Below are 18,740 nucleotides of genomic sequence, written 5' to 3'. Positions count from 1 at the left end.
AAACAGCAAGAATCTGTCAGGCCCAACTCTGGCTATAATGATCTGTGGTTTTGTCAGGATCTCCTTCACTAAGGAGAATCTCAGCAAATCTTTTTTCTGGGTGAAATCACATTGAAATGTACCTTTGGGACAATAGATTCATCTAGTTAATGAGACATATTTCCAATGCACAAGTAGAATGGAGGTGGAAGGGTGCTGGGTTTTTTTGTTTCATTTTTCTTTTCTAAAAAGCTTACACAGAAAAAAAATCTTTTCCTTTTGGGTTCTCTTGCAGTTAGTTCAGGGCCCTGGAAATGGTTTTATCTTTTATTAACCAGCAGGTCATCTCTATTATCTCAGATGGAACATACTGTCCCATTTACAGCCCTGCCTCTGAATACATTTTCTGTGTTTCCAAATTTTTCCTTTACTGAAAGAGCCCACTGTAGAAAAACAGAAAAAAATAAATTTCAGGTTGAAGAATCCTTTACTAAAAGGAAGAATTACTATGGCAGAAGAAGCAGGTCATTCCATAAGATTAATTTGCTAAAGCTTAATGTATGCCTCAGCAGGGTGGCATGAGTCTAATTGGATTTGAAAATTGTGTGAATCTCCTGTAATAAAAGCCATATTTGCCAGGGCAGCTACAGGAAAACATTATTCCTATTGGGTCTTAGATTTAAGGGACAGAAGAATGAAAGAATGAATAACAAGCATTATACAAAATACCCTTCCACATGACTGTGGAATGCTGTGCAACTTCAAATCACAGTTCCAAAAAACAGGATTTATATTAGGTTTATGTTGTCTCCTACCAACAACCTCATATTGATAGAATACTTGGGGGGAAGCTTTAAGGAAGATTAGCAAAATAATCCTTTCATGCTGGGAGTTGCATTTCTTCAGTTAAATGGCCACTGCAAGCAATGAAAACGCAGGCAAAACTGCCAGTAAAAGAAGATATCCACAGAAGACTGAATCTGAGTGTTTTCTGGAGTCAGCCTAAATTATCTGCTAATGGACAGCTATGACACCTGTCCCTCTTTCAGTCAAAAAGTATGATCTATACTATCACAGCATCTGTTAATGAAGTCTCACTGACACAGACAACACTGTATTGATGTAACCTTCTATTTGAATATTTTTTTGGCTAGAAAAGAATGATATGAAGTTTAGCATTTAGACTTTTCATTTATTTCCTGTTTAAAACATTTAGAATCATGCAAAGGAACTGCACATGCACTAAGTCTTAAATGTGAGGGACATAAAGGTTTTCTCACAGCACTTAATAAAGCTGAGCTTTTTCTTAACCCCACCTGCAATGACAGATCAAGGAGAATTTTGTTATTAAAAAAGACTGCCTCCAGAAACAAAGCTTTCTTAAAAGGACAGTGTATGGATAAGTGTTGAGGAGTACCTCTACAGTCAAATGTGAAAACAGCAGCATTTGACCTGGCACGAGTATTGAATAGAAATACTCATAGTCTTTAATAGATACTCTGCACAAGTGGTTTTACATGAAAATCACTGGCTTGAGTTTGGGGTTTTTTTTGGTCTTTATTTTTCCTTATTTTTGACAGAATAAACCAAGACTAACAATTATATTTCTGGTTCAGCACCCTCCTTTAGATACAAAGACTCATGAATAAAGTAGCTGTTCTCTTGAGGTAGCCATAATATTGCTATTACCCACTCATATTTTATAGCAGTCCAGCTGTGAAATCAGCCACAGAGCAAAGGAGGCAGAACTGCCCTGCCTAGGATGACACAACATCACTCAGGCCTGATGTGATACAAAGTAGTGGGGTTTCACCCAATGAAAGTGAGGGAATAAATATTTGTTTAATTTGCTTCCTACTCAGGAGATTTTAAATCCTAGGCTGAGGGGTTGCACTGCAGAATTTACACTGCAGAGAGAAGTTTTTTTCAGTTAAATCTGAATCCTGAGATGCTCAAAATGAGACCTTTTCCAAGTGAAAAGTGATCATTTATGGGGAATTTGGGCATCACCTCAGCAAAAGTCCATTTGACCATATAAGATGCAACAGACCATTTCCCTCTTACTATGCAGCCAAAATAAAAAATGAAAAAAATAAAAGAAGAGCAGTTGCAGACCAGGCCATGGCTATGATCTAATTCTCCTCTCATCCTGAGGTAAGTTACCTGACAGCAGTGTTCTGTCATGCAGGTCAATGTTAGGATGGAATCAAGCCAATGGACTTCCATCAGTACCTGGAAGCTTTCACAGTTTCTGTGGGAAACAGTCCCCAAGTTCCAGAGCAGCTCAAGCTGCACTCTGTCACAGGCTGGAGAGGAGGCAGGTCCCATCTCCATGTCCCTGTGTAACACAAAACAGTGAATTTCCAACCTGTTTTCTCTGTTAGGGACAGTGGTACTCATTGAGACAAAACTCTGAGATTGATGGTTGCATCCATTGTCGTGCCCCTGCCAAACACAATCTCCACCATTACCACCACATTAACCCTGGGTATTTTCAGGGGTTGTTGGTTTCTTCAGCCAATGCCAGAAATGCAGGCACTGGGCATTAGTGCAGTTGGAGCCACCTCCCTGAATGCCCTCTCTGCTGCTCATGGAATCCCCTTGGCAACCCCTGCAGGTCACCAGCTCATGGTTAGTCCAGGGGCTCAAAGGCAATTATATTTGAGAAAAACCTCTGCAAAGTTCCCCCATCCTCCAATACTCCTCACGGTCTAGGGATGGGAAGTATTTCCAGGATCTCATAGCAGGCAGCACCAACATCCAGTACTTCCTTTGTGCTGCCCACATCCCACCTTTAATTGCCAGTGAACCTTGAAACTGCACCTCAGAAGGTTAATTACTACCCAGTGTGACAGTTCTCAGCCAGATGTCAGCAATGATGCCTTTTCAGTTCAAAGCTATAGTCCACAGAGGTTTTTCAGATGCTGATACATTTAAATAGCAGAACAATTTGAAGCTAGAGAGCCAGTTTTCCAGCTGACTAATCCCAAGTAATAAAAAATCAAAATTGTATTAACTGTACTTCACTTTCTTTTTCCATCACTTAAACTCTCTTAACAAATGCATATGTAAAGAGAAACCTCCTGTAGTAGCCACTCTAGCTGAGTACATGGAAAGCATTAAAGAAAACTCCTCATATACTGCAGAATATTGCTCTTAACCTGCCTACATACTAAACTTCTAACAGAGACAAGGTGAAATGGATATGAATGAGAGAAAAAATTATTCTCTTGTAGACGTGACTTGGGGCACACTTTGTTTTGCCTTTTTTTTTTTTACCAATTAGGAAGGGTCCTCAGTTCATATTCCCAAAATTAGCCAGTGACACTAACTGCTAATTTGAGCTCATCAACAATTATACTAATTATCTTCAACCTACAGTAAACTGAAAATTCTTAGTTTCTTCTTATTTTTTTTCTTTTTAAGCATGCATTCTTTGTGTTGTGTCAACTTAGAAAATGCTTCAATCACGTCTTCTCATAAAGGAGAAAGAAGAGGGTTTTTTTATTTTACATGTGTATAAAATAACTTTTTTCTCCCCCATCTTTATGATGATTTTTGTATAGTTCTGGAAAGCAATTTTGCATCAGTCCTGGAAAATCAACTGTATAATTAAAATACTTTTGCACATGGAATTAAAGAAATAAGGAGATGCAAAATGAGGAACAGCATCAGTTGACAGATATGAGAAATGAGGAATGTTGGTTTTAAGACTCAGACCTCTCTGAGTTATTAATACATCTAAATCCTTAAATAAAAGTCTAGGTCTAGGTTCAGGCTGACACAGGTTCACTGGTGATGGCACCAGAAACTGCAGACAAATCTAGAAAGCTCCATCCAATTAGCAGCTCACTGACAAGACATTCTTACTCCCTTCGTTTTTAATGCTGACAGAATTTTTATAGATAATTTTCATGAAGATGTAAACTAGCTTTTTAAAAATACACATACCTTAATAATACTTACATAAGCAAATTCAAAAATTTCAGAATAACTAATACAATAGAAAGCAGGAGAGAGTCAATAATTGATAGGAAAATATAAAATGCATGGGAGTGCTATGCTGATCTTCCTCATAGGAGATGATGAGACAGTATTTTGAACTCACATACCAAATGTGAATTTTCAATTATCTGCAAATAAAAATTTTTATGGGACTCTTCAGATAAAATTATTTGGAGAGAATTCAGATCTTATATATATATTATTTCAATAATGCCCACCTATTTATAACAACTCCTTGTAATGGATGGATTCTGTACCGAACCCTTTCTAGTTTTTGAAACTTTTAAAATAAGGTGAAGCATCCTAATTTGCACAATTCAAACTTAGCTACATTACTTATTTCTGCTATCTTTTTCTCTTTACATTAGATGATAACATGAGCTATTGCTCTCTTGTTTAAGCTTTCTACTGATTTAGCACTTCTATGGCCCTTCAAACCACAGATTTTGGAGTCAGTTTGAAGATAAGACGAGCCTCAGGCCAAGCTGAATTCGCCCAGCATTGCTTGTCCATTTCTTTCACCAGACATTTAATTAGCATTATAGAAAGAAAGAATACATGGAAATCACAAGGATGTTTGATGATTTATCTGACAAAATATATTTCAAATTATGTTCAAAGGAAAAGGCAATAGAAAGGCATTGTACAAATTGCCAGTATACTTCCTCTGATGGACCTGGCACTGAAAAACTCAGAACTAGGTCTTGCATCAAAAATGAGGAAGAAGTGAATCACAGAAGTCCAAAAAATCTGAAGCATGTGATTAGAATTAGGAACTTTCTCAGTTTTGGTATCCCAGCATTTGGACACCATCCCCCTAAACAGTCACTGTACAAGGAAAAGGAAAGGGAGTCCCAAGGGTTTGGTGGCTCCATGAGTCAGCACTGAAGCACAGGCCAGGGCAGGGACTGAGCTGATGGTGTGAGCAGAGTCCCTGGGTCTTACTCAACATTTATTGTCTGAGGTGCTGTGTCCCCATGGGACCTGGCAGCATTTCTACACTTGCTCTGCACACGTTTAAGGAATTCAGGAGGCAGTGCAGAATTGACACAAATACAGATTATGATGCAAATACTCATAGTTAAAGTGATATTCCAAAGTTGTAACTTTGCCGAGATGACATAACACCTCCTGTTATTGTTACTTACATGTTATCATCACCGGGACTGTTTAGGATGCTGCACCATCTCAATCTCACCAGCACTGGGCTAGAAATTGCACAGCTTCTCAAACACAATAAAGGCTCATCAGCTGCTCCTTGGCCAAACTCAGTGAGCATGTGGCGTGTTCTTCACTAGCTTCATTCTGTGGTGCAAGACAAGCAGTACTGTAAACGTGAAAGAGGCAGGATAAAATATACAAAGCCTCCATAATTTACCAGAAGGTAATGAATAAACATCAATGCATTTAATTAAATTATCTGAATGAGAAATCAGCTCCTAGGTACAAAAGGCTTGCATTCAGCCAACATGCATTCCCATTCTACTATTCTGTCCCATTTTCTGTGTCACCCTTATGTTTTCTTTCACTGATCTCTTCTGTCATTTGGCCAGGATCAGGTTCAAAATCTTTTCCTTGCCATTAGTAATGACCCTTTGCAAACCCAGGGAAATCATCTTCTTTTTATATAAAAAATACTTCACCAGAGCCTTTGCTGTCAGTAGGGTTGAAGGGACACCTCTAGCACCTAATAAACACAGAATAGATTTAGCAAGGAGATTCAGAAAAGTAAAAAAAAAAAAAGAAGTAGATGAAAATGTAGCACAGCATTAAAACGAGAGCCTTGAGACTCACTCAGAAGGTTAAAGGATTACTTCTATCCTGGAAACTTGTGAGATAAAGGGTCCAGGTAACCTATGCACCTGTGTAACCTGGCATATTTAACTTGCCCAATACAAATTTATTTTTCTGGCATTTTTGCAAGATAGAGTAGTTAACCAGTCATGATGGCATTCAAATAATGAGCCCTCTATCAGTGAGGCTGGAATAAATTCCAAGAAGAGAATAGTTCACTACAATTTAACAAACTGTTATTTTACTGTAATCCGGTTCACATTTTTACAATTTATCGAGGAGTTCTAGGACTTATGAATTTTCTTTTTTGCCTACTAAATGTTATTTAGAGTATAAATATTCTCCCCTAGGAAACAAACCATAGTGTCCAACACTTTTGGGATCACTTGTGACAGCCTATATTAAAGTGCTACAAATTTCCTTCTACACTAGATATTAGAATCAATGACACAAATTAATATAACACAATGTAATTACTATAATATTATATGTTTGCTCAGGAGTGTTATTTTTCACTTGCCCAACTAAATTTCTTTTGATACTCCAGGACTCTTCTATATTTAAATACTTAAGGAAATCTGGTAAAACCCTTATTGTACTACTGTATAATGTATTTTGACATTTTCTTTTAATGCAATATCAATGTAATTCTTCATGCCATCCTGTTTTCTTATTCTTATTTTCAGTAACACTAAACATCTAGAATTTTAGCTAAACACCTCATTGAATGACCTAATAAGTCAACAGGTCCAACTTTGTAGTGTCACAACCAGACAGAGAGGAGACCACTTCAGGTGTGCTTTGACAGGGAAGAATTCTGACAGAATCATGGGTTTTGCCCATTTACTTCGTGGTTTCAATGCAATAGTCTATCTGCACCCACAGAAAACTGCTTTTATCAACCTGTTTCCCACTGGCAGCACAGCCCATCCCTGGGCGCTCGCAGCAGAGACAGCGTGTCCTGCCCGGCCAGGGAGCTCCAGGGCAGGCTGCAGGGCTGTTCTCTGCCCCTCCAGAGCACTGACTGGGCTTTCTCCAGAGCCAGGCACTACAGAAAGGGTCACAGGGAACCTTGGTGTGCAGCAGCCATTTCAAAGCGCGTTTTGCGCTTTGGGTTTTCAGAGGCTGTTCACCACCGCTAAACAGACCCAACCGTGGGGGCACTGCCCAGAGAGCAGCAGGCATCGTCCAGGGAGTGCTGAGCACCTCCAGCTGCAGAAGGAAGGGACATCCTCCAACAATAAGCAAGGGACATTGCTAGACATGGGCTTTAAAAAATGATTCCCAGCTTTGGCTTGTCAAAGTAGATGATCTAGTTGTTTTTATTTAGCAAGGAAGCAGTTGTACCAGAGGTTTGAGGGTCAGGGAGATAACTTGCCTCTGTAAATTACATAAGGATGGGATGTGGCCCTGAGAGCATCTGTAATTCAATTTCCAAATAGTTTCACTAACAAGTCTTGCAACATCTTCTCCACCTTAATGCTTTTCAAGGACTAGAAAAGCTTAAACATTTACTCTGAACTTCCAGGTCATGTAATTCAATTCTCATAAAGAAACATGCAGAGCACCTGGGTATCATAAAGATGCCAATCACTAAAGCAGACTTGCATGTAAATGTTGTAAATGTTTCTGTTTGGTTTTTTTTCCCCCCCAATCTATTGTAATAGGATTTCATTATGATAATGAGACTTACAAGGAATTGTTCCCATCATAAATTTGGATAGAAAAGCTGAGAAGTCTATTTAACCCAAGTCACCATCATGCAAATCTATATAAAGCAATAGTCAAGATTAATTTTCTTGTGAAATGAAAGAGGAATAAGACTCATTTTACTTTGCTCTGTCTTACACATTAAGGTAGCAGGCATTTTAGAGAGAGCACATTAACTATTCTACATTATCATGAGAAATGGAAAAATTGAACAGATGCCATTGGGTATGTGCATGTGCATCTGTTTTTCAGCAGTGTTAAAAAGGCTAAGCTACATAGGCAGAAATTATCCTTTTTTTTGCAGTTGTGAGGGTTCAGTGAGTTCACTGAAGTTCCTTTCATCTGTATTGTGTGAAAGGAGAATCAGATCAATCAAAAATTAAAATCCCATTAGTAGACTTGGACAAAACTGATCCCTGTGCAAGCCAACTTTAATTGTGAAGTTTCCCCTGATTTAAATTCCGCTTAATTTGACTGAAGGCAAAATCATAATCTTGCCTTCGTACCTCACTATCTCCTCAAGTTCATTGTGAAAGCAACTGAAAGATATATTTAATAGGCTGAGCTATGTATTCTGCAGGTCAATAATCTCCAAGGATCAAGAGCAAAAGAAAATGCTGAGTTATACCCTGCCAATGACACTGTCTTTCCTGCAACTGCCAAAATACCTGCAGAGGGTTATCTCAGCTCATCTCAGTTACAAGGGCAGAGCATGACAAGAGGAACAGATTTGAAAGAGCCAAAGAAGAGACTGAAACCAAGAACCTGCACTGAATACAGAAACAGTACATAAAATCTATCTAACACATGATAATGTGCTCTGTGCCTCCAATGCTGCTGAACTGAAAATGGAAAATAAACCTTCCAGGATGCTCAGTGTAATTGAAGCTGGGAACAAAAAGCCACAGATAACCATTCTGAGGGACCAGGGAAGAAAAGGGCACAAACCCTTTGGTGACTGCAGGTGGAAAAAGAGCTTTGGGCATCTTTATGACACCATCCAGAAGCAGATGAATATCCAAAAACACTCTTTCACTATGAGCTTTATTAAGAAAATGACATACTGTTTGTTCAGATAGTTATTCTACTGAAAGGAATTACTCTTATTTGCCCCAGTTGTTTCATTTCCCAGCTAACACATGTCTGAGTTCTTACCAGCAATGCGAAGAAAATCAGAATTTTAATAGCAGTGTTGCATAGGGTTTCACTAAGAATTTAAATAGTAAAAATCTCTAGTGCCCTCAAAATATAATTTTTCATTAGTCTCAGGAAATACTGGTACCAAAAGTCTGTCCCAGAGATTTTGAAACAACAAAAGAAACCTTTGCTTTGTAACTTCTTTCCAAGAAGTTGCAGAAAGTCAAGTAGTGTCAGGACTGTGGAAGACATCAAAGTTCTCTGAAAGTCCCTCAGGAATAAAATCCTTTTCTTTCAATCTTTAGAATAAAATGTTGGGACTTTTGGATGTGAAAAGACATATTTTCTAATTTTGACATTTCCTTAAATCAGCTCTTCAGCCACTGTTTTAAGCCCTTTCTAGGGCTAAAAGGCTTCCCTGTGTTGCTCCCAACAGCTAATTTCAGCTAATTGAATAACTTTCATTTTAATCAGAGGGATAGCTCATATATGTACGTGAAAAAATAATGAATTAAAATACAATATTTGTATAAAGCGGTCTATAAACTAAAATCTGACTCTTTTTCCCATGAGGGTATCTAATCTTTCCATTCATTGGATGGAAGGAAACTCCATCTGGTGCCCAAATCACACATTCAGTGCAGTCTGTGGAAGCTTTGTTCAGGTACAGTTCTCCCCTAAACATTGTTCCTGGGTTTGGGACACAGTGGGTGCCCTCAAAGGGCTACCTCCATGCAACAAGAGAGTAACCTAGTATGTTTCTCTGGATTTTGGATTTCAGGAATAAATTTTTTAATGAAAAAAAAAAGAATTTTACTTATCAGGTTTATAGAAAATAAAAAAATGTGTTTAAACTAAACAAGAAAAAAGCTTCTACTTTATTTTTTTATGTTTGAGACTAGGAACAGAAATCCTGCCAGGCAATAACACTGATCTAAATCTGGGGTCTGTGACAGTGCATGAGGCAAAGCACTGATAACCCTCTTTGGTAAACAGACATCTAACCCTGACCCAATGCCTTTATTAAGAAATTCACCCACACACTGAGCAAGCCATTGCTTTCCAGAGCTTAGTAAATTCACATCAATTTACTATAATATTTTTCAATATAGAGTATAATACACTTAGAAAGCACTGAGAGCTGGCCAGACAGCATTTATTCTTTACCAGGAGGAATAAAACATTCTATATTGAAGCAAGCGTGAAAGTCCCTTTGATAAAAGGTCTTTTGCCAAAATCTGTCATTGCAGTTATTCAAAAAGTATTGATAAACATGGTTCCAATTGACTAAATACCCACCAAAAGATGTAGGCAATTTAAGTCATAATATTAGTGTGGAGAAATTTCTCTTTTGTGGGATAACCCAGTGGGTGTGATGGCTGTGCAGTCCAGGGTTTGCAGTGGGCTGGGTTCTCAGAAACCCTCCTTCCCCCTCGTGTAAAAATCTTTAAAATTCATTAGCTTTGAGTAAAAGAGAGAGGAAATTACATGACTGAGCATGTTAGAAAGAAAAACATGAATGGCACAAAACCTTATAAGAAACCCAGTAATTCTATTAAGAAAATTCTATTTTTCCTTTCATACAAAGAGATAGCCCCTCATTCTGTACTCCTTCCCTGTCTTGCCTTTTCAAAGTGATCTCAATTCTTACAACAACTCTAACATTCTGTGTTCACCACCAGCAATACTATGAAGTACTTAAATAAAAAAATAATAGTCCTTGTGAACTTGGACAGCTCAATTATGGTGTCACTGTGGGCAATCTTTCCAGCCACCTAATTTAAGAAGGTCATAAGTTATTTACCGATATAAATCACCAGTACATTTCCTAATTCTGTTCTGTATGTTATCTCTCAGCTTTACAGTAACACATAAATATCTCCATATTCATAATTCATAGAGGTTATTGTTACTATTCTCAGTGCCTATTTTCAAATGGGCTTGAAGTCTGCAACACAATGTCATGTTTGCTGTGAGTAAAGTGTATCTGCTGAAGTAAGGGATGACAATAGTATTATAAAACTCTTTTGGGTGAGTTTTTAAAATGAGAGATTTAAAAAGTTGATACTGTCCCTGAATACAGGGTTTTGGTGCAGCAGGAGTTATTATGAACAAAAAGAGTTTTCTTTATTTGACATTTGGTTTATTTGAGAGGGCCATATTTGCTCTGTGATTGGTACATGATAGCAGAGCAGAGAAAGGCAGAGAGCAAACAGAAGTGGCTGCATTTTCAGAAGTCATGAAACACTAATGAAAACATCCCAGAACTGCCCATACACATCCTGGTCCTTCCTTAACAATAGGGGAAGCAAAAGGTCTGGAGTTTAATTTTCTTTTAGGGCAGCTCAGTAATACACCTTAATTCATTCAGTACTGACTTGTATTCCTGTAAGGCCACAGGGGAGATGGTGGGAGGCTGGAAGGGTTATTTGGAAGGGTCATTTCTCTCCTCCTCCTGCAAACAGCCAGTGGCAGAAGTGTCTAAGGCAGCAGAAATGCCAGACACTGGAATAATGCTGGGATGTTACACAAGTGAGGTGAAATGAGTGAAATGACAAAAGGCAAGGCACACTCCCCACACCCCCCAGCCTGCTCTGTGTTCTAGCCAGAGTCATCTCAAGGGCTTCGTGTAACAAGAAAAGACACAACATTTTCAGATGGAAATGTGGTTTTCAAGTTGACAGTACAGCTTTAATTAAATGGGAGTCCAAGGAAAGAACATAACACTGGGAAATAAATAGGCTATAAAAGAAGAAAACCACTAGTGTGGATAGCCAAGGAAATTAAGGGAGAGAGCAGGAAAGAGCAAAGGCCATGTGAGACATCTATTACAAAACATCAAGGTTAATGCTACGAGTGGAGGCATAGACAGCCAAAGTGATAGAGATTACAGAAATGATCAAGGAAGCAAAGATCAAGCATGAAAGGAAATTGGCAGATTCTTACTCAGTGCATTCTGTCTGCACTGACCTGAAGAAGGGAATTTTTTGTGTTTTAAAATGTTGTAGCTGAAAAAAAATGGCACTGAAGTATATTGTAGCTTTTTAGACAGTGAATTGACTTAAAATGCAAGCAGCTACAGAAAGCAATTATTTTAATATTCTACATAAAATTACAGACTCTCTGTCACTTCCTTAAAAACTGTCCTAGATTAATATGAAAGAAGGCACTTTGAAGTATCAAACAGGGAACTTATGATTCTCTAAGTGTAGCTCCATATCTGAACACTTCTGCCATTTTCTATTTTTCTCCAAAAAAGTGAAAAAAAAAAAAGAGAATTTCTGACAAAAGTATTATGGAATTAAGGAAAAACAGAGCCAGGCACCATGGTGCAGCTGGAGCATGAGCCTCTGCAGCTCCCAGTGGGAACAAGGAGACCCTGTTTGACCAGGACACCTGGGCTCTGGGGCAACCTGAGAGCCACATCAGAGCAGTGTTTGCTCCCAGAGCTGGTTGTGCTGGGAAGTTCTTCTGCCACCTGATGAGTGTAATTCTGCTGTTATGTTGCTTTTGTAATGGTGGCCATCCCTCTTCCATCGTGGCTACCACGCTGCTCTCTGCTGCTTCTGTTTCATTCTACCTTAGCCAACTTTTAACTGCACCTTGTGTTCTGTTTGCTGTAGTTATTTACAGTTATTTACTGTAGTTATTCAGCTGAGCCCAATCTCATGAGTCACAGCAAGACCCTGAGCAGACATGTAAAAAGGATGTTTACTCTTTTGAAAGCTTGTGCTTCATGTGTCAGAGAAGAAGAGGTTTTCCACACCATATTCAATCTACCTGGCATCAGTCCTCCACATATTAATTGAGTCATAATGACATCTGTTTAGACTAAGAATTCTTACTAGTGAAACAATAAAAACCCACAGATACACTCATGCACACTTGAATTAGGTTTTTTTTTGTTGTTGTTGTTGTTTTTTTTTTTTAACTTTTTGTTAAACTGTCAATTTTAGCAATTATTTTGCCTCATCTTGAGAATTCTGTCTTTTCCTTCTGTCTTCAGTTCTGGGTTGTACCTGTAGCTCACATGCTGTAGCTCACAGGTTTTCAGCTCTTGTACTTGAACCAGCATTTAACAAGAATTTACCTTTGAGACAGAAATGAAGCACATTAAAATGTACAATTTCTGAGCCAGCCCAACTTTTCTGTATCCTAAGGGCAGAATTTCAAAGGAGCAGCCATATCCCTGCTTTTACCATTCTAACAATCATTTTTGAAGGAGGATAACATTATCATATCTACAATTCACACTTAGAGCAAATCTGAAGTGAAGAAAGGCAAGCAAAAGTAATTAAAGAATGTCTCTTTTTTTCTCCCAGAGAATTAAAGTCTATTCTTACAAGATTTATGTAATCATGCTCTAGTTGCACTTGACTCCAAGTGTTCAATTCCCTAAGGATTTAGGAACAGTGCTACTGCCTATACATTTTCTTCAGGGGACTACAATGGGAAATGTGAAATCCAGTCTGTTGGAGGAAGGCCTGCAGAATGCTCTCATTGCTAGGATTAAGGAGCAGAATCAAGGAAAGGAGCAGAATTGTTGTCATTACTCTTTTCTGAGCACATCACAGCTTAATTTACTGACCAGTTCCACAAAAGGGTTCATAATTACCTATTCCAGCTTTGAAGTACTAATTCTCTTTGGTGAGTGGAGACAAAATCACACCAGCCTTGCCAATCCTCTCTATTTTCCTCTGTTGGCCATTCCCTTCTCAAAGAGCTGGGTGGAGGCATTGCTCCTGCAGCTCCTGTCTCCTGTGTGATCTGGGCTGATCACACCTCACTCACCATCAGCACAAGAAAACACTGCCAAGCACAGCAGGAAAGGGAACTGGTGTTATTTGACTTCTGAAGAATGTTTAGAAGGGTCATATGCACACACAGGAGATGAACTGAGCAGAAACTCAGTGGGTACATGACAGCTGCCTACAAACAGTTGAAGGAACTAAGCAGTGCTTTAGGAAGGGGACTCTTTATCATAAGCATTGGGGAAGCAATGCAAACACTGGATAAACACCTGGGGACTGAGCTCTTTTAACTTGTAAACATTAAGCCATAATTTTAGGAAGGTAGTTTGAGGGCCTATTTGAATATCACAGAAAAACTCTCAGGGACTGAATGGGTTTGGAATCAAGTGTATTTACAAGTCATTTTCCACCACTACAATCTCCTTGTTTTTTTCCTCTGTAAACATAAAGATACACGTGGTCATTTTACACCTATGCTGGTCAAGGGTTTTTCAAGCAAAAAAATTAATGCAAATAATACTTGCTAAAATGATTGTTAGCTCTCTTAAACCAGTTTCAGTGCACTGGAATGTGTTTAGACAATGCAAAAACGGAGTGCAAATGCAGAGAGCTTTGAAAGGAATGGTTAGTGAGCAGTGATAACAGAACAAGCCTTCCAAATTTGCTTGGAAAAAAATGTTTCATTTCTTTCTAGCCTTTGAATGCAAACAGTATCTGTTTTTTTTACTACAGCCTCAGATAACCGTAAGAAATAAAACTATACCTGCTCCTCTGAGGTAGCCAGAAAACAGATGTGAAACAACACAACTCCTGGCTGATTTTGTTAGGCAGAGTGGTCTGTTGAATGCCCTTTCCTGTAGCAAATCCTATGGCTACTGTGAGAAGGAAAACCCTGAGATTAGAAATATATTACTAAGAAACATTTCCATCCTTGTTTCACTGTTGGGTCAATCTCCATGATTAAAGTAACCTTTGGACAGTATCTCTATCATTTATTTTTATGACTTAGCCAGCTATTTCAGAATAGAAAGGACAGTCAAAGTTATGGATGAAGTTGACAGAGTAGCAAAACTTCAGCAATCAAAAGATGTTTCTACTTAGAACTTACACATGTCCTTTAAATCTGTGTTTACCAGTTCTGCTTCCCATATACACAAATACAGCATCTATTTCTTCTGAATTGATCAAATTCTCATTTTGAAAACCGAAAATTTCAGGACAGAAATAAAAATCAAATTTACAGAACAATGAACTTAGGGTAGAAATGACGAACATTCAGGATGTCCTTATATCCTATATGAGTACCAGTGATTTTTTTTTGTTTCATTTGGCTTAATATTATAGCACCTACAGCTTGTTTTGGCTCTAGAGTACCAAAAATAGTCCCTGTTGCAAAAAGTTCTTCTTTTACTTTTGGACATATTTGTATAAATACTGCTACTAAATATTTATTTTAAAGTTGCAACTCAATGTACTTTTTTATTCTAAACATAAAAAAAATAAAAATTATCTAGTCTCCCTCATCACTATCTCCCTCACCTTTTTGACCCCTATGGCTCAAAAGGTGAGGCCCCTCCCTCACCTTGACCTCTATGGCTGAGGCAGAAGGAATGGCATTAGAGGGAAAGGAATACTGTGCCCTAATGGTTGTGAAAACAGCTATGAAAACTAGATATCAAAATGCTTTCTGGGGTATTATCCTGGATGTGAGTCACTCCCTGGGCAATGGCAAAGACATCCCCATTTTTCAGCCATTTCATTTCATTGCTAAAATGTTTGTCATTATTAGATGACAAACATCAGCATCTGATTCAGCATCAGATGATTCAGCATCTACACTGAGACAAATAGCAAAGCCATTCTAATGATTTCAGAGTATTTAATCCTCTCCACTAATTTCTTAAGTGCACATAAAGCCCATCAGGTCATGAGTCACACAGGATAAACACTAACAGCAAACTTAAGCTTATAAAAAATGACTCATCATGTAATTTTATGCGTATGAAATAGAAGAAATTATGTCAACCATTGGCTATCCCAGCATGAAAAAATGTGGGGAAAGGTTTACTGAGAGAGAACAATTTATACAGAAACAAAGACAATGTGTTTCAGCACATTGGGACTCTCCATGATGCATTTCCTGTGATTTTAGCTTGCTCCTATAAGCAGTTCTACAGGCAGATAAAAAGTGCTCTTCCCAGTGCTCTCATGCAATGAGATGTCTCATCTGCTTATGTTGTTTGTGTGCTTTATTTTTTTTAAGCAAGTGTTCACAAAAGTAACTTGCATTAAATTACCCAGATGTAATGTTTTGCAAACAGCCAGTGAAAATTATGATGAGTGTTCCTAGTTAGCTGATCATCAAGCTATAATAATTTTAGGATAAATTAAGCTATGGATATTATGGAAAAGTAAAGAAGTGTTAGTGCTAGGGATTTTCTGTTGTTTTTTGGGGTTTTTTTTTTGTATGTTGCAGTCAAGCAAGAAGGGCAGAAGAGGTTTGTTTTGTACTTAACCTCTGTTCACTTGTACTAAGAAAATACAAGTTTCTCAAAGCTCAGAACAGAAATTCTGGTTTGAACTGATCTTTTCATTACCAAATGGGATTTTCAGTAGTGAAGAACAATTTGTTTTTGTCAGATTTGACCCCACTTGTCTTCATCAGGTTACTTTTTTGAAAGAAGACTTCAATGATTACCTTAAAGAAAGAAATGATGTACTGATTTAAATGGCCCTGAGTGGAATTCTCAGAAGTCACACTGCTATCCTGGAAAAGGCTAATGAAGAAAGACCATCTCCTCTTCCATGACACTTCAGTGGCTGACAATATATTATTAAATATTCTATGATATAACTGCCTAGGAAAAAAAAGAGAGAGACATTGACTCATAATAATCTACCTAAATACTGCATGTTTGCAGACATAATTATGTTAAAAAAGTAATTCCACTGTGGCAATTGCTAGCCAATATAAAAAACATTAAAACTGTTTAATTTAAAACATATGGAAATATTCATTGCTTTGGAGGCCTTTCAATCCATTTTAAAATGAGCAGTGTTCAAAACCATTATGAAATATGGACTTTCTAATAACACTTCTTCTGTTTTGGTACCTGGGGCAATCAAGGAGGTCCTGCTTTTATGGGTTCTGCTAGATTAAGTTCTCTGTTTATCCATGAACCATGGCAACTTCAATTTGTGTTTCACAGACACTGCCCTCAAAGCCTTCCTTAAGATTTTAGCTCTTAATTATGCTTTATAATACATTTGGGCCCTCAAGTTGGAATGAGGTTGGCATGGCAGATTAGCACATACTGGGTTTGTTTCATGAATGCATTGAAGTTTTCCTGCTCTGGTATAAAATGACAAAAATTTCCAGTGATGATGAATTTAGAATTTTAATAGACTGCAATTAATCTTTTGTACATTTTTTTCCCCTAAATCTAACATATCTACCTTCCATACTAATTACAAGAGTGGCTGTGACAGTGCAATTTGTCATGCAAAACAACTGTTTCTAGACCTCCTGTCACACAGAAGTGAAGGAATTGGGTTTGGGCTACTTTTGGAGCCAGGGCATGTTGGCATATAATAAATGACATCTAAGGGTTTTTCCTTTTTCTTTTGATATTGTCCCAAAAGAGGTGAAGCTAAAGTAGGAGAGGCATTGTTAAAGTTCAGTCCTGCCTTGTCTCTCAGAGGCACATTACAATAAGTGTCATATATGTGACTCAGTCTAACGCAGGTGTTTGTGTAGCTGCAGGCCCAAGCTTCTTTTGACCAATTTGAACAGATAACCTTTTTGCAGTGCTGCCTGTATATTTCAAGGATTCTTTTTTTTATATTTAGTTTAAAAAGTCATTCTAAAGAAGCTAAATAGAAAAAAAGCACTGATCTTTAAAAAAAAAATATAATGTGCAGAATTGTAACCGCAACGAGAGATGAATATCATGTATCAGAATTTCATTAGTTCAAACACTAACCTCATTATAAACCTCCATAAAAGGGAAGTATTAAATATTATTGCCATCTCTGGCAACAGCTAATAATCACAGAATCTATTTAGGAATCCACCTAGATTTTGCACAAGGGTGGGAAGAAGCAGCATGAGAGGAGATGGATCAAAGGCTGGACAGAATTCCTGCCTGGGCTCTGCAGATGGCTCAGAGAAGACAAGAACTGTGGAAGCTCAGGAGGCTTCTTTTGGGCTCTGCCTGTCAGCCAGGAAGAGCACAGCTACATCTAAATCTCACCCAAAGCTCATGAGAAACAAACAAGCAAAAAAAGCAGCAAAAAAAAAAAAAAAAAAAATTAAATAAAATGCATTCCTTGTGGCCTGCTGTGGATGTCAGGGGAGAAGCAAAGAGCCTCTGGATGCATACGGCAAACAAGGATCCAGAACTCAAGGACCAATTTTTTCTCAAGTGCAAGTAACCCCAGCCATGTACTTTGAGGTATCTCAGATATAATTTTGAGGAATTTGAGGCAGCTGCAGCCTCCTCTACTTTCAAATAAAACTGTGACACCCAATGGCTCTAAAAATTCAGCTCCTCAGTTTCCTGCGGGACAGTTACAAAAGGAGACTCTAAGAATTGAGTTACAGCTCTGTAATGTCAGGCTTTTGCTTGGTTTATTTTCTTTTTCTTTTACAGGCAGTGTGTTTATTCAAGATTTTCCCCCTGGTATTATATTTTAATTAAAATGAAGTATTTAATGTGAAACCCAGTATTTTCTACCTATGTATAGGAATGTTAAATAAAGCATGAAGTTTTAAATTTGAGTGTAGACATGTGGACAGGCTTGTCCTTTTAAAATGTTTTATTTATTTCCCCATCAGTAGTCTGACTGAGCAGGGATCAACTTTTTCACCTGATATTCCTTATCCAAATTGACTGGATGCAGAGGAATCCTGAGCACAGAAACTTTTTCTGAGGCAGCACACTGACTTTTTCTGACTGCCCTAATTTACTTCCAGCAAATGAGGGGAGTTGAATAATCCACTGCAGGCCCAGGCCTGGTGCAAAGTAGTTGAAAATTGCAACAAAGTCAGAACAAAAAAGTTTCCTGGGTGTTTATGCACATCTAATATCTCTCTAGATGCAAGACAGAAATGAAATTAATTTCAAACCCAGCTTGGTAACAGTGATCATCTCTGGGGGAGGAGGACCTATTTTTTTCAGTCCTGTAAGAATGTCTATGGTTTGTTTTTTGTTTTATACAAAATACAGCCTCAGTATGAGGCTCTTTCTGTAGTGATTCAACCAATAATTAAAAAAAACCCAAAAAGACAGGTTTATCAAACCTTCAGGAGTAATTCCCTGGACTCTTCAAGAAAGCTGTCTGTTGCCTTTAAAGCCTTCCTGC

General features: G+C 38.0%; 1 long non-coding RNA gene across 1 annotated transcript in view; it reads right to left on the bottom strand.

The window, feature by feature from the left end:
• LOC143694640 (uncharacterized) overlaps nucleotides 1–18,740 on the bottom strand; it is a 170,226-nt gene that overhangs the window by 28,013 nt on the left and 123,473 nt on the right. Inside the window, exon 5 of the long non-coding RNA XR_013183244.1 lies at nucleotides 5,133–5,289. This is a non-coding gene — a long non-coding RNA (uncharacterized LOC143694640). The remainder of the gene's footprint in view (nucleotides 1–5,132; nucleotides 5,290–18,740) is intronic.

This window comes from Agelaius phoeniceus, chromosome 8 (genome assembly GCF_051311805.1).
Source record: "Agelaius phoeniceus isolate bAgePho1 chromosome 8, bAgePho1.hap1, whole genome shotgun sequence".
In the NCBI taxonomy this organism is placed as follows: domain Eukaryota; kingdom Metazoa; phylum Chordata; class Aves; order Passeriformes; family Icteridae; genus Agelaius; species Agelaius phoeniceus.
This window is presented reverse-complemented; position numbering and strand designations above follow the sequence as displayed.